The 16007-nt window shown below is 37.0% G+C and overlaps 1 protein-coding gene across 8 annotated transcripts in view; it reads right to left on the bottom strand.

Moving 5' to 3' along the window:
* The window catches only part of LOC117394169 (receptor-type tyrosine-protein phosphatase mu-like), a 296513-nt gene that overhangs the window by 257106 nt on the left and 23400 nt on the right, over positions 1 to 16007 (bottom strand). Inside the window, exon 1 of one of the 8 annotated variants that reach the window (XM_059015609.1) lies at positions 7882 to 7888. The exons of the other annotated variants lie outside the window; for them this stretch is intronic. The gene's annotated coding sequence lies outside the window, so the exon portion shown is untranslated. Of the gene's footprint in view, positions 1 to 7881; positions 7889 to 16007 lie in introns of those variants that run through there. 8 annotated transcript variants of the gene reach the window in all.

The raw sequence follows: 16007 nt of genomic DNA, 5'->3' as shown, positions 1-16007 counted from the left end.
GGTTACCATGGCATCAAAACCTATAAATACCTCCAATGTTTGTTTTGAAAGACACTTTCCCTTGACAAAGGTTTGTTAAACATACCGAAACGCTGGGAAGTTGGGTCTTTGAGCAAAAACTTATATATATACATTTATAACAGTGAAGGTTACAGCCCAGCCTGATCTGTATTGTTTAATATTTTGTGTTTGAGATTTGTTTCTGTTTAAACCTTTTATTTTGCTCTGTGAGCAAGTCTTTTCTGTTTATTTATTTTATTTTTGTATTATTTAAATAAAACGGCGCTGCCGCGTCTCTTTATTTTAAACTGCAGTATTTGGTGTCAGTGTGTTTCCCTTCCTGCATCTGACCTGACGTCACCGCACAGCCACCCTGTCACAAGGCCCTATGCCTTGTTCTAGTAGTTTACAATAGCTTACCTATTTTATCAGTATCGGCCGATATGGGTAGATAACCATTGGCTATCGGTATCGGCCAAGAAAATCTTAATCGGTTCACCCCTAAGTAAAACATTTTCTTTTTCCCTTGTTGGCACTTTTTTCTTGGTTGTCACTTTAACCATTTTTTTCTGCCACACCGCTCTTTGGAGACATGGTTGATTGCACGTTACGCAGCATTAGGAAAATGACTGTCTCAAGTGCTCTTGCGTCATTAGTATAGTAAGCGCGCCTTACCAGACATTACATTATGTGCTGGAAGAAATTCAAGCGTGAATATCAGTGTACATTATCGGCTAAAATAACAAAAACTGCCGATCACCGATTGTGTTTTTATTCCTTATATAAGTGTCATGCCAATAGGCTACCGATTAGTGCACCCCTAGTTTTATTGGGTAGTACACCTTTAATCAAATGCAATTGGTAAATATAGAAATTGTTCATTTATTAGGATTGAAATCATCACACAAACAGTAAATTGATTAAACTTCAAGATTCCTTATGGAAACTCAACTGGCATAAAGTAGTAGCTTAAACAAAAAAAGAAGCAGTTAAGTCAATAACATACATGTGAAAATGGCAATGTGGGGCTTGGTCTTTTGTGCCAATCCTGGTTGAATTGGGCTCTGAGCCCACTGGGGGATTTCAAAGCGCTCTACACATCAAAAAGCACACACTTTCACCAAGCAGTTGACCATTTCTAAAATTCAGACTAGATTAATACCTCAAAAGGACAGGAGTAATGGTGTAACCAACAGGCACTTAAATCACAATTAACACTCCTCACAGGTGCTGACAGTGATGAGGCCATCTTATCACTCCTGGAGTAAACAGACAATAACAGCTGCAAATTATCTTCTGAGACTACACTTTGCATTTTGACATGACACGTAAACGGTAGGCAAATAAGTCAACATAAAAAAACTGTTGACTACAGAAAATATCTTAACCCCTGTACAAAGAGACGGGCTTGTTTGTACAAGCAGTTATAGCAATTTTAACAGTTCACAGCCTACCTCTGTAAAGTGCCTTGTGATGGTGGTCCACTATGAAAGGTGCTATATTATTATTATTATTATTATTATTATTATTATTATTATTATTATTATTATTATTATCATCATCATCACATGCAGGGGTCAGAATTTTTAAATACAGTGCATCACACTACAATACAAATTACACAATCCCTCCCCCTTAACCTCGGAAAAATCACAGACACCAATCAATGGATGTAACAGTAAGGAAGCCGTGCACAACCCAAAGAACACGCTCTCTGGAAACAAGCATCATATTACATGAACTAGCGCAAGAGAGCCAGGCTTGTTTGTATGAGCAGTACAGATTTTAAGGTCATTTGCAGGGGTCAGACTCTGCTGAACTGAAAACATGGTATTCCAAGAAGCTGAATCTCTGGATGAATATAGGCAAATCTAAGGCTGAATGTAGTGAATACACTGTAGCTGTAAGTATTGTGAGATCTTTAGCCTACAAGCAGACCAAGGCTTTTCATCTCACCAGGAAGACCATAAACCCATAAGGACACCACCAAGTCGAGTTCAACCCAAATACAATTAGCTTTGCTAAGTTTTAAAAAATATAGAAACAATATTACTTTTTTTCTGTAACTCCAAACTGATTTACTTCTTGAAAAAAGGAACTTGTTGCAAATGTGTTCTATTGATTGTTCTGTCACAGCCTCAAGCTGTTTATTATTAATTGCTATTGCCTTTATTTAATCATAGTTTGCAGATGTCTGTCTCCACTTTGTCCTTTCACTACAATTCCACTTCTTGTCGTGCTCAATCAGAGCTAAATCTATGGCTAACATCTTGCTGACTGGTCCAAGGGATTAAATATACAAAAGCAGCTTTTGGTGAAATGCCATTACACTCTGAGAGCTCTCTTGTAAATTGTCAAATTGACAAAGTTTAATGTCAGTCAGACATCATGTTTATTTTAAAAGGAAAAAATGATTCATGGAAAAAACCCATCAATACTGCTTTAGGACAACCATAATGCCGGGTAATCCTTTTTGAAAAAGTACTGTTAATATCACTTTCATTTATTTAGATGCCCATGTTACACAGATTAGCTTCATATGTTTAGATGCTGTTTTCCATATTTCTGTTTTTGTATTTCAGTCTTTTTGAAAGGATTAACACAATCTGATCTGATCAATTGTGCCACACAGCTGAAAAGTACACTGTGGTGTGAGGGATTACTTTTAGCTGTACATTATTATCTAATCATAGTCACTCAATTCTTATGTCATGGCATCGCTGTTTCAATATAAAATGTCAAATGGTAGAAAAAGACCAGGACATCATATTTTCACATGTATTGATCTCTGCATCTACTCTAGATGTATATGTATCCTTCAGTCTAAATCAGACTGTATTCCTGCTTGTTTATTTCAGTCGGTCAGGCAACAGAGATAGGCAATTATTAATATTATTATTTTTTAAAATAATTGGAATTATTAGGAAGCATGAGCTTTTTAGAAATTGTTTTTTTCCTTGTTTTGGTCTAGTACTCCTGCATTAAACACACAATAGTCGCTCAAACAGCTGTTTGCATTTAAACAGAAGACAGTTCTATATCAGTCATTCAGAAAACCAGCCGGGACTCCCTGGGTGCCACACATCACATTTAAAATACCAGCCAACTACAGCTCCTGTGGCCCTCCCTTTGGTTTCCTGGCGACTTACATCACCCTGTAAAATGAACCTTTTCACAGCTGCAAAAGAGTTCAAAAGCAGCGCAGCAAGGGCCGGGCCAGGCCAGGGTCACTTGATTAAGTTTCTGAGCCCTCCCTTTTGTGTGACTGCAGTTGGTGTGATGAATATAAAAAGACTAACAGTGCCAGGGATTCCTGAACTGCTCTTCATACCTCACATAAGTGCCTCTGCAAAGGGCCACGACAAATGGTTTACACAGTGTGACACAATGCTTTTAAAAGGTCCCTTTGTACTAATTTAATGACCAACAAAGCTTTTAGTGTGGCTTCTATGAGCTTTGCTGTAAGATGCCATGCATGAAAACATACCATTTTTTATTTTCTCATGTTTGAAACAACACTAATTAACAGAAGAGAAAAAAACTAGTACAATTATAAATATTATGAAAAATAAATACCTGGCAGACACCTACCTGTGACAGAGACAGAATGATTCTTGGTGATAAATCTCCCTCCCGACCTGTGAGGGCGTTGTGTACAGGGAATAGAGTGCCCTGGACTGGATGGCCAGACAATTCATTCCCAGGGTTAGGCGGAAGTCAGCCATCTAGAAAGGGGCCAGAGCTACGGTACACTAAATCATCGACCCGGGAAGGGAAACGATGTGGCAGCCGCGGATTGGAGGAGCGGTTACACTCGTTAACCAAGGGGTCATGATTGACGGTATAAAAGGGGACATAGCGAAGTGAATTGTTCCTTTGTATGGTTAATGCTGAACCAGAAGTTGAAAGGAGAACCCATATTGTTATCGTGAGTGTTTTGTTTGTTTTGTCGTGTCTAAAGAATCACTTGTTTGTTGTTATTAGACAGCTGACATGATCCGGAGCTGTCGCCAAAGGCCAGCACTTACCCAGACAACACTGCACCATTGTTCACGCTTAACTGTATTTGCACCACGAGCACTATGGCACTCACTGTGGACTTGTGGTCGTGTTTGTGTTACGTGTGGGTGTTTAAATATCGGGACTATTATTTCGTGACCAACCCGTGGATTAAACGGAACAATATACAATACTGTATTGCCTGTTATCATACTGTTTTTGTCATCAGATTTTGGATTATAAAAATAAAACATCATTGCACCTGGATTATCGTTGTCTGTCTGTTTATTGAACACCGCAGCACTCCTGCACCTGCACACTGTTAACCACTTTGCCACACTACCATATAAACAACATAAAAGTCGCTTTCATATTCTTTTTACATATATTTATATTTGCTTTCAAATTTGTTTTAACTGAGTCACTTGGAAGTCAGAAGCCCTTTCATTTTTGGCACAGTTTGTATTCCCCTGGGATAGTTTCGTAAAAAAAAACTAAACAAAGTAAATCTTGACAATGTAACTGTCGAAAAGCACAGGCCCTTTGTGTTCTCGACTGTTTTCTTTATAAAATGCCCTCTGACTTTCTAACACACTCAACACATCTGTTCCAAAGGGCACCTCAGTTCAGGGCCTATGAATTCATTCTGCAGTCATTTCTGGTTGTTATTAAGGGCTCCCATAGGAGGAACCTCTCCCATTCTGACTCCAAGTCTGTTTCCTGCTGATATCTGACTAGCCAGAAAGTCTTTGTTAGAATAAAAACAAATTATATATAAATATGTTGGTACGGATTAGCTCTTCCGAAATCTTTATAATAACTGTGCTTGCTCATATTTTGCACAGATGGATATTTCTGTGTGTGTGTGTTTGTGTGTGTATGTATATATATATATATATATTAACAATATGAGCATCAAAAGAAACATCATTTATATTTGAGCACCAAAAGAAACTTATCACTCATATTTGAGCATCAAAAGAAACGTATCACTCATATTTGGATAAAATACGTGTGGCCGCGGGGAAGAGGGAATGGGCTCGTCCCAGGTATGGCTGCCAGAGCGGGGCTGAAGTGTCTCATCTCCCGGAGAAGGCCGAAGCAAAAAAGTAAATACATTATGATATTAAGCCACGTAATAGGCCTAATATTTATTTAGTTATAAAACAAATGCTGAATAAGATGTCTGTGTTATAAAGTGCCAGCGCAGCTTTTCTTCAGTTCAGATACTGTATCAAAAGGGAGGGACAGAAACGAAAGTTAGACTGAGAAGTTGTTTACTATTTCTACAGTAAATACAGTACCGGTGTTGTGTAATATCCTGCATCCCCTTGTATTCTGCATCCCCTGCTTATTGTACTGTATGCACTCAAGTGGTTTTTGATTAGTAAAAAACATTGTACCGTAATAATGCAAATATAGACTAAACCTCACCCTTAATCCAACCTTAACATTAGAAAAAAGAGTTCACTTCGGGATTCCAACAAAACAAACAGTGGCGAATGTGCAGAAGACGAATCGCCAGACCACCTGATTGCATATAGTACAATAAGCAGGGGATGCAGAATTTTATGACATACGGAATATTACACAACTGTATTTACTGTAGAAATATTGCATGAATCACTAGTATAGGGAATTGGGGGACATGCTGTAGGAGCGTTATATATCCGAGGTGCATTATAACCGAGAGCCTTATAGCGAGGGAGCATTGTATAGATATTAGGGCTGGCACTATTGATCGATGCACCAAAAATAGAAACGTTAAACCACATGTTGTTTCATTTTATAAAGATGTAATTAAATTATGTATACCTGTAATACGGTCACTCGTCTTTGCTTCGTTTGTTTAGGTATGTACACACACACACACACACACACACACGCATTTTCAGTACTTTTCCGCAATAAAAAAATGCCATGATAAAAAAAGATTTTATTAAATTATGCTTAGTTCTATTTTTGCAGTCTGTGACATTTAATTTAATCGACTCAGCATGTTCATTATGCGTGACGTCTCAGCTCAGCTCACCTTTCTCTAGTGTAAACGCAACTCAAGCTACCCGAGCTGTACCAGACTGGCTCAACTCAGCACCGGCTGGGCTCGGGTGTGCAGGTGGAAAAGGGGTAGAGTAACTATATTAAGCAACACTTGGGAGTTATGAAAATATAAAAATAGCTTCTTCCGGTTTTCCGGTACACATTGCCATGCGATTTAGTTTATTTTATTAATATATATTTATATAGTACATCTATATCTATCATAATAAACACATTTCTCAATCGTCATGTTTTAATAGTTTCACAAATCGATGGATTGTGCACGTCCAATAAATAACTAATTTTGCGTCTGTTCAAATCTAGTAATTTTTTTATAGCGTTTAAATCTAAAAAATAAAATAAAAAATGTAAATATCATAAACAGCAAACTAGGTTAGCAACACTAAAAATCGAAAGGAAAAAAATCATTTTTGCCAGAGAAAGTTTATCTTGAAATGTAAACCACAAAGTGTTATAAATTTTGTTTCTAATCCAATACCTTAGCGACTGGTGTTTTTTTTTTAAAAAAACTTTACTAGATTACAGCATTTAAATGTCAGGTCTGTGTGTTAAGAAAGCAGTATCACTTATCTGCTAATTTACAAAAGACATAAAATAATACCCTAAATTTTAAAGATTAGCCTGTGCATTGCCAGAGGCTCTCTTGGCAGCCATTTCTGGGTTTCTCTGTAACCAATAGAAAATTAGCTTCTTCTACAGCTAGCCAATCAGAAGTGGGATGTAACACTGCAAGATGTTCCCAATTGCAACAAACTCCAAATGACGACTGCCGCCCCGTAGATGTTCCTGATATATGGTACTAAATTAAACCACCAAGCTCTTGACTAGTAGAAGAGTTACCGTACTAACTTGAGTTAAAATGAGAAACCTCATTAAAGACACGTTTTCTGAAATGAAACCATTAATAAAACCAATATCAAATATACAGAATCCAAAATATGTGTAACATTTAGCGGAGCTTTCCATTTTTAATAAGGCAGTAAATATAATTAACCATGAAAGCTCTGTTTGCCATGTTGTCCACAGGATCTCGAAGCTGATAGCGGCACTTCATGAAAGCTACGTCGTCATGCCCAATGAAGAGGAGCAATGAGATATTTGCACCGGGTTTCATTCTACAGCTGGAATACCTGGAGTTATTGGGGCCATAGACTACACACACATCCGTATTCGGTTTCAAGGCAATATAAGGATCCGAGCTTCATCAACAGGCAAAGTTACAAGTCAATCAATTGCCAGATGGTGTGTGACATCATCATCGAATACGTTTATGAAAGATTATGAAAGATATTTGGAGTGGTTAGATTGGAATTGTTGGTGGGTATTTCCTCTTCATGCTGCGCGTCTCTCTGCACCTGTGATGAATGGACCGTTAATGTACAACTACTATTTGCATTTAATAATAGCCAACATGCTGATGAAACTGCAGTTAATATTACCTGATGTTCCAGATTCTTGTGCATCAACCCCAATGCTATCACTATCAATAGCTAATAATGTAAGCAAATTGGGTATCATCGATGTAATAAGGCTGTATCTTGGGCAAAGGATGGTCAGGCTTTGCAACAGCCTTTTCCACATTTTTTTAAATGTGATATTGTTCCTGGACGCCTTTCAGAAAACGCAGCATTAAACCTGGTTACAATTTCACTCCAGACATTTCAGCGTTGCAAAGCCGCGGTGGCGTGTTTTCTACCATCTTCTACCGTTTTGATATCATTTTTTATGCACTCAACGAAATAAAGTTTCTGCTCTGTCGAGTAATTCTGAGCACGACCGCCAGCCATGATTTCTTTGGTATGAATACAATCAATATAACACCTTTATATACTTGGATGACTGGATTTGCATATGTAATTAAATGGACAGCTTTGATACTTGCTCTGATTAACTGTCTTTGTTAATGAAATTATGTGGATAAATATGTTTTGTATATACCACACAAAACTTTTAGGCTAATTAAAAATGTTTTTTTTTATTTTTTTACAAGATCATCCCAAAATATGAATGCGTTTTAATGGGATGATAATCTCGTAGGCCTATGCAATTACTTGTTTGTATTATTACGTTTATGTTTTACAGATGCACGACTTTTTAATTGTTATTTTATTTTTATTTTTTGTTGAAAACAATTTGCTTAAACTCATAAATCCTTTGAACTATCACAAGCTGGAATCAATCTGTTTGTACGCACAGGCACTTGGGGTTTGGAAATAGTCTTATTCCTCTGCTGCGTACTAAACCTGAGGATCAGCTGATCCCCAACTCCTTTGCTCATTGCAACTGGAACTAACTTAATCCGCAGCTGGGGATGATCCCCAGGAAAGTACCGTGTAATAGCTAGTCTGCAACTTAGTACGCTTGATGTGTACTAACTCTGAATGTTTGTTGCAATTGACCTGGAGTGTCTTTCTAACAACAGAATGAACACAGGACATAACAAATAAATAAATAAATAAATATAATGGCAAAACTTGTTGTCCAGGGCGTTGGGCGATGCGAATTGCACACTCCTGATTATATATATATATAGATTGATAGATATATACATACATACATACATATATACATACATACAGAAATATCCATCAGTGCAAAATATGAGCAAGTGCAGTTATAAACATTTCAGAAGAGCTAATCCATACCAACATATTGTAAAAATAACCTATGCAATACACACAGTGAAAAGCACATGGATAGCCACTAAAATAACTTGTATTCTGTAACTACTGTATGGGGCCATACAATGCAAAATATTGTGACTGAACTACAGGCAATTCCCACAACTGAATTATTTTTCATACATTTAATACTGGATTCCAACACTGGGAGAAGGCATTTACTCATTTTAAGTACTTCATAGGATTACAGCATGTAAATCCAGATGATATTAAAGTCAAAGCATACATCTGAGTAAAGATTTTTATGAATACTTAGCCATCTGTGATGACAGGCTGTTGGGAATTGGCCTGACCCAAAAAGATTTCTCTTATTTTCTACCGAAATCTGTTTTCCAAATAAAAGGAAGCAAATCGTTTTTTTTGGAAAATCTGTTTGTGAGAATGTTTTTCTTTCTTAAAAACACATCAAAACCTGATTAATTTCAAGCAAACTGACAGATTTTTGTTGGTGATTATCTTCTTAAGGATGATCTGTGTGATGATGATGTTCTGTCTACACCAGTGGGCTCTACTGTCTGTACAAAACAGACTTTTTTTGTTAAATTCTGTGAATTTGTAAAAATATAACCTGCTGTACAGTAAACCTTTGTTTTGGTTATATAAAAATTAATAGTAAACTAATACAACTAACTATAATAACTATATATATATATATATATACTTACAATTGTTACAAGACATCACATTATTTTTTACATACAATTACCTATTTATACAGTTTTTTTTTTTTTTTTTACTGGAGCGATCTAGTTAAAGTACCTTGCTCAAGGGTACAGCAGCACTGTCCCCCACCTGGGATCAAACCCACCACCCTCCAGTCAAGAGTGCATTTATTGACAATCAGGGATTATGAGACAGAAAAATACTGAGGTGGGCTATCTTGGAGCAAAAGCAAAGGCAAAGATATTTTATATTAGATGAATAAGACAATGGTAACAGTATAAAATTAACATGACGCAACTTAGTCGCATGAGCAGTTAATTTGTTATTCCGAGTGGTTACTTGCCAGTTGTATATGATTATGTAATTCTGAAAATGCGCCTCTGCACTGGGGGTGTCAATTAAATTGATCTGAACTGAAACGTAGTTAATCTAAATGCAGCCATGTTTGGATAAATAAACATTCTTAAAAAAAAATGAACCTTGAATCACGTCTCAATAGAAATGTGATTAGTGCAAGTTGGATAACAAATGCAACAGAAAAGTCTGAACGTAGATGACCCCCTCCGAATATTTTAATGGATGAAATGACATCATTACCATTGAACATTCGATGGGTATAAGTGACTGAGATCTAAATACATTTTCAATTTTGAGAAATGTTTTTTAGAAAGCAATAAATAAATGACCACACAAAGATCAAGACTACAGGAAGAGTGTCCTTACATCTTCGTTAAAAACAAGAATCATTCATAAATGTGCCCCCCTTATGAATTACGGTATGCATCTGGAATGGCCCAAATGAGATGCTACTTTGTGTTTCTATTGGAGATCTTGCCTGCATACTTTAGTGCTTGTTGATACTGAGGCACAGGTAGGTCAAGAGCATATAGTCCAAGGTCACTAGGTTGAGTCTACAGCTGAGCTCTTAGCCATTAGCTTTGTTTTTTCACCACAAGGCCATATTGCCTCATACTTTTTTTTACTGAAACGATTCAGATCATTCGGTTGGGCTAGGACTTTTACATTGCAGGAGTAGAAAGTAGAATATCCCTTATAAAGGTGTACTATATTAAAAGCAGAGAAAATTTAAATTTAAATTTAAACAAGAACTACCCCCCCCCCCCCCCCCCCACACACACACACACACTTTAGGTAATTTCAATAGCCTGAAGAATAGTGAAAGAAAATAATTAAAACATATTGCTCTGCTGAATACACCCACCTCATCACACAGCAAACAATAATTATTAATCCAAGTCCCACAATTTCCTGCTCTCTTTTCTTACAATCTCGTAGTTTTGTCCACTGTGCACATAACCATTGTTTGTCCTTTCAGATTCAATAAATAACTAATTTCATTTACATTGTAGGAAATATGTTACAATCAAGGTTTCTTCCAATTAGTCATGGAGATGTACCCTTATTTTCTAAGTGTCAAGGCTGATAATAGATTCACTGTGACACTACAATAGCTTTTGGCATCTACACCCACAGATACGACCAAACTGCGTGTCTCTGTAATAGGAGCAGATGTAATAAATCCAAACTGACAGCTATTCAGGGACTGGTGCAATGTCCCATCAAATATTTTTTAAACCAGTTCCACCCAAGTCAACCGCAAGCTTTGCCTGTAGATTTGTTAGACATTTAGCTTGTGTGCATGCCATTATTTGCTAACAGCAAGGGAGGGGGGAATTTACAAATTTCTAAGTAAGAGATACCAGGCTCAGACATGGTTAGCAGCTAAGGATAAAGGGGGCAGTCCTATACTGCAATGGCTACACTACCCCATAATCTTTAATACATTTTAAAATGGCCTGATTGACAATGAATTACATGAAACATATTTCAAATACATGTTATGATGTGATTATTTTATGTAATTAGATTGCTGTTCGTCACCAAATAGCCAAATACGCTGATGCATAAGGAGTTTTCCATGAGCTTTACAACAGTACAAACCATCACATTCCTACCATATACAGTATTTCATGACATTATGTCCTGCATGACCAATACTTTAAAATATTAAAATCTTTACACACTTTAGGCAAAAGTAATCTGAATAATTTCTGTCTAGCTTTTTATAGCAGTCTGTGAATGTGACACATTACACAGCCTACAGTACGTGCCCTGCCCTGTTTTGCAACATACACTGGCTTAGTTTCTGCAAGGCACAGCTGGGACTGTTGAACAGAGGTTCAAATTACTCTGGGCCAACCCCTGCCTCCACCCCTATCAAATCAAATGTTTTTAAATCAGTTTTTGAAATATATATATATATATATATATATATATATATATATATATACACACACACACACACACACACACACACACACACACACACACCTTTTTGATCATAGGCAAGATCTACTGCAAAAAGAGTTCAAACTTTATCTGGCAGCTGTTTCCTTTCCACTGAGTAGCATTCCCCATAGGAAACTTGAATGGGCCGAGATGGCTGTAAGGGATGAAGGAGTTGCTTCCAGGTCCCATATCATTGACTCCCATGGCAAGTGTTCTTGTGCAAGGGAGACCGGTGCTGAGTCAATGCGTTCAGGTTATATCATTACTGTATGTCGTTATTTCCATGCAATTGCCTTGGATATTTTTTGACACTTCAGCGACTGCTACAATGAAATAAGTGGGCCAGAGAAGATACCCTCTCTGTTATCTTAGTTCATGTACTAATGTGACCCGATAAGCTTGCCAGGTAATGTTTTAGCAAAGAGTCCACTCTGTTGATTTAGGTTTTGTCAGTTTGAAAAAAAAGGCAGATCACCATAAATAAACAGTAATTGGTTGCTAATTTTCTTAGTTTTTGCCTCGCTGATTTACTGCCTTTAGGCTACTATGAATAATTTATAACAGTGGCATGCGGGTTTATGTGGAAAGCTACAAAGGCATTGCATTCATTATGCTATCATGCCGAGTAATTTCTGGGCAGTCATTGCTGGTATTAGAATAATATGCAAATGTATGTTCCTTTTTTCTCTCTCCAGGCATTGGCACGGCATGCCATATCTTGCTACAGTTAGCAGGAACTGACAATAGGGGAGTGTGTTACAATATAACAGTTTACACTTTTAACATTTCACAAACACAAATAGTTGATCAATGCGTCTTTAAATGCAAGCTGACAAATTATATTTGCACTAGTGCAAAGATGAAAGCGTGTTGTGCAAATGCAAGACAACACTGTTTGTGACATGTTTCCCAGTTGGAGTGGGAGTAACAAAGAATTGTTTCCTTATATTAAATGCCATTGAAGTTCCCAAAACTGCCGGATGCATGACAAGTCAGGAGAATTCATATGTGCCTCTATTTACATATTATAATCTATTAACAAGTAAGAACATAAGAAAGTTTACAAACGAGAGGAGGCCATTCAGCCCATCTTGCTCGTTTGGTTGTTAGTATTTTATTGATCCCCGAATCTCATCAAACAGCTTCTTGAAGGATCCCAGGGTGTTAGCTTCAACAACATTACTGGGGAGTTGGTTCCAGACCCTCACAATTCTCTGTGTAAAAAAGTCCTATTTTTTGTTCTGAATGCCCCTTTATCTAATCTCCACTGCTGCTGTACCCTTGAGCAAGGTACTTTACCTAGATTGCTCCAGTAAAAACCCAACTGTAAATGGGTAATTATATGTAAAAATAATGTGATATCTTGTAACAATTATAAGTCACCCTGGATAAGGGCGTCTGCTAAGAAATAAATAATAATAATTCTGGTTGCTGCTCTTTGCTCTCTTTCTAGACCAGCAATATCCTTTTTGTAGCGAGGTGACCAGAACTGAACACAATATTCTAGTACATTACTAACATACGTGTAGCAACTATTACACATATTATTCCTGTGCGTAATAACGATCTCCAGATTTATTATAAATTCTGTTAAAAAACATTAACATTACAGCAAAAATACCTTTAATTTGTGTATCAGATCCCAGATTTGTTTTTCTTTCCCGCTGCATCTTTTACTACAAGTATCCTCTCACTCAGCAATATAAACAGGGCAAACTGTTACTTTTAAGTAGCTTTTAGATCATTTACACTGCTATAACACATTCATTCATAATATGTAAGAACTAAAATAATCATTTCTCAAAAGTCAAAACAAATACTGTTTTTCAACACAGCTATAACACGGAAGCATTGACATAACTTTAGAAAATGAAGTGATTTACTACTGTCGTACCCTTGACAGGTTAAGAAATGAGATCCCCAAAGGAACCCACAGTAAGTTTTAAATTTAATTTAAATTCCCCATCTGGGTAGCAGTTATTCAAGCCCAATAAACAAACGGTTAAAGTAAGTGATGTTTTTTTACATGTTTTGGTCAATTTCATAGATTGCTGTTGGTAGAGTTGTATTTTATTTGATACTTCTTTTAAAAATTGCACCCATTCGTACACAGAAAATGTGCATGTGCAGTTTTGGTATTGTATTGGGGATAAAACTGAAGAGATTCAGTTATTTACTTAATTTACTAATACATAAAATGTGCTTGTAAATTCAGTACATGCATTACATTACATGTGACAGGGGATGTTCAGTATATATATGCATTAGTTAAAAAAATGTATATATTTTTTAAATACTCAACTGTGTTGTATATTAAATAAATATAGTGTAGGTTAGTTATTTAAATTGCAAATTGCATTAAATGTTTAAAGTCAGCATTCCGAAAATCCAGAAGCCAGGTTCCCCAGTCTTTCAGCATCCTAGCACAACAAGCATCCCAGTCAGCCAGAATCCAGCCAGCCAGAAGAAACTGTAGCTTGCCAGTAGACAGGCCAGTTGTGACAAACAACATCTCAAATACAGCAGCAGTCTGAATCTCAGTGAGCCAGTATCCTAGGCACCCTACTAAGTCCACATCCCAGACAGCAAGTAGCCAGTTGTCAAAATGTGTTACATTTGTATGCATTCATAAAGAACTACAAAAATACTTCTATTTTTCATGAGGTCAAAGGAAATTGCTTAAATTGTGTCATCAGAAAATGACCAAATTTCTTAGTGTGATGCATAATACAATAAAACAAGAGAACTACAGACTGGGAACCGAAACAGCTAACAGGGTTGAACTGTAGCCCCTGGTATGCTTTAGCGATTTCCATGTCTGTGTGTTGAAGGTATTTCACAACTAAACTGAATGGGAGAAGGCTGCCATGTTTTTCTTCTGACTGAAGTGTATAATTGATACCAGCACATACATCCTGTGGTGTTCCAGATGTCACAGGCTGCCTAGTTCACTCATATAATGGATAAGCTTACTGAGTTTATGCTGCAGAGAAGATACTAGGGACACGTTAACAACAGCAGAAACTCCTTACTTCGAACAGTAAGACCTTCTGTCATATGGAGCTTGTCGGTTGGCCTTTATATTTTCAATGATAAAAACATCAATATGGTTATGTGAACATCTGATAATAATTACCATTAAGGTTGTCCCTGCAGGCTCTTACAACTCAGGACTGATTACTTTATGTCTACAACCATCTAAAAGCTGCAACGAAACCTTTGTAAACAGAAATTTCTGTCACAGGTTTACCAAACATACTGTATGAGCACAATAAAAATGCCTTTTTATAGCTCTGAATCATTAACATTAACAAGTTAAAGGAGAATCTGAGGCTTCCTTCTGAGCTTTTCTGAACAGATTACTATATATGCTGGTAAAGGTACTATACATCTCATCTCATCAAAAAAAGAAACGTTAATCGTTGAGTATAAGTGAGGTATTTACTTTGCATTTGAGGTATGATAAAAAATAAATAACAAGTAGTTTGGACACTGCCGATAAACTAGACTTAACATTACATCACTAAACATTACTACATAAACATCTGAACAGAGCAACATTTTATCTGTTGGTTTCTTTGGGAATTTCACTTCTTTCTATCCTACCTAGCATCAAATCTAACTTTTTTGGTAATAGAGCATTACAGTTTAGTTAATTTTAGAAAAATACACTGGTTATTTCCAGTGCATCATGTCAGTCTGCATCACTGTCATCTGTGGAAGAGGATGCAAACATAAAGTGACGAACAGGGTGGGGAAGGGAAATGGAAATGTCAGCAGCGTAGGGAAACTGTTAAATGAGTGCCTGGGTGAGGTGTTTGCCTACCCATGTGCTCCTTGTCTTCCTCAATCTGTCATCAGAAAGGACAGGGAACCTCAGGAGGGCAGACTGTCCTAAGTCAGCAGAACAGAGCCGGAACATGTCTCTGCCTGCCTCAGGCAATTGCATGCCTGTCCTAAACTGTCAATTTATGGACTTCTCTGCAATCTGGCTCTTGTCACTGGAAAAAACCAGCCATATCAACGCAATCAGACTGGTGGCCTTCCAAACGCCGACACCGAGGTTCTACACTTGCTGCAAAATGACAACCCTTGTGAAACACTGACACTGCCTACGGATAGGAATTCCAAACTTAACAGCATAAGACTGGTTTGAACTTCTGTGTTTTCTGATACACCTTTTCTTGAGTGTTAACTCTTAACTTTAGCTGTGACACAATCTTGTCAGGTTTTCAGGGACAACACTGTATGAAAGCGGTTATTATATCCCTATGCTCCTTTCAATTTGTAAAG

This window comes from Acipenser ruthenus, chromosome 3 (genome assembly GCF_902713425.1).
Source record: "Acipenser ruthenus chromosome 3, fAciRut3.2 maternal haplotype, whole genome shotgun sequence".
Taxonomy (NCBI): Eukaryota; Metazoa; Chordata; class Actinopteri; order Acipenseriformes; family Acipenseridae; genus Acipenser; species Acipenser ruthenus.
The sequence above is the reverse complement of the archived record's forward strand: the minus strand, read 5'-3'. Positions and strand labels throughout refer to the sequence as shown.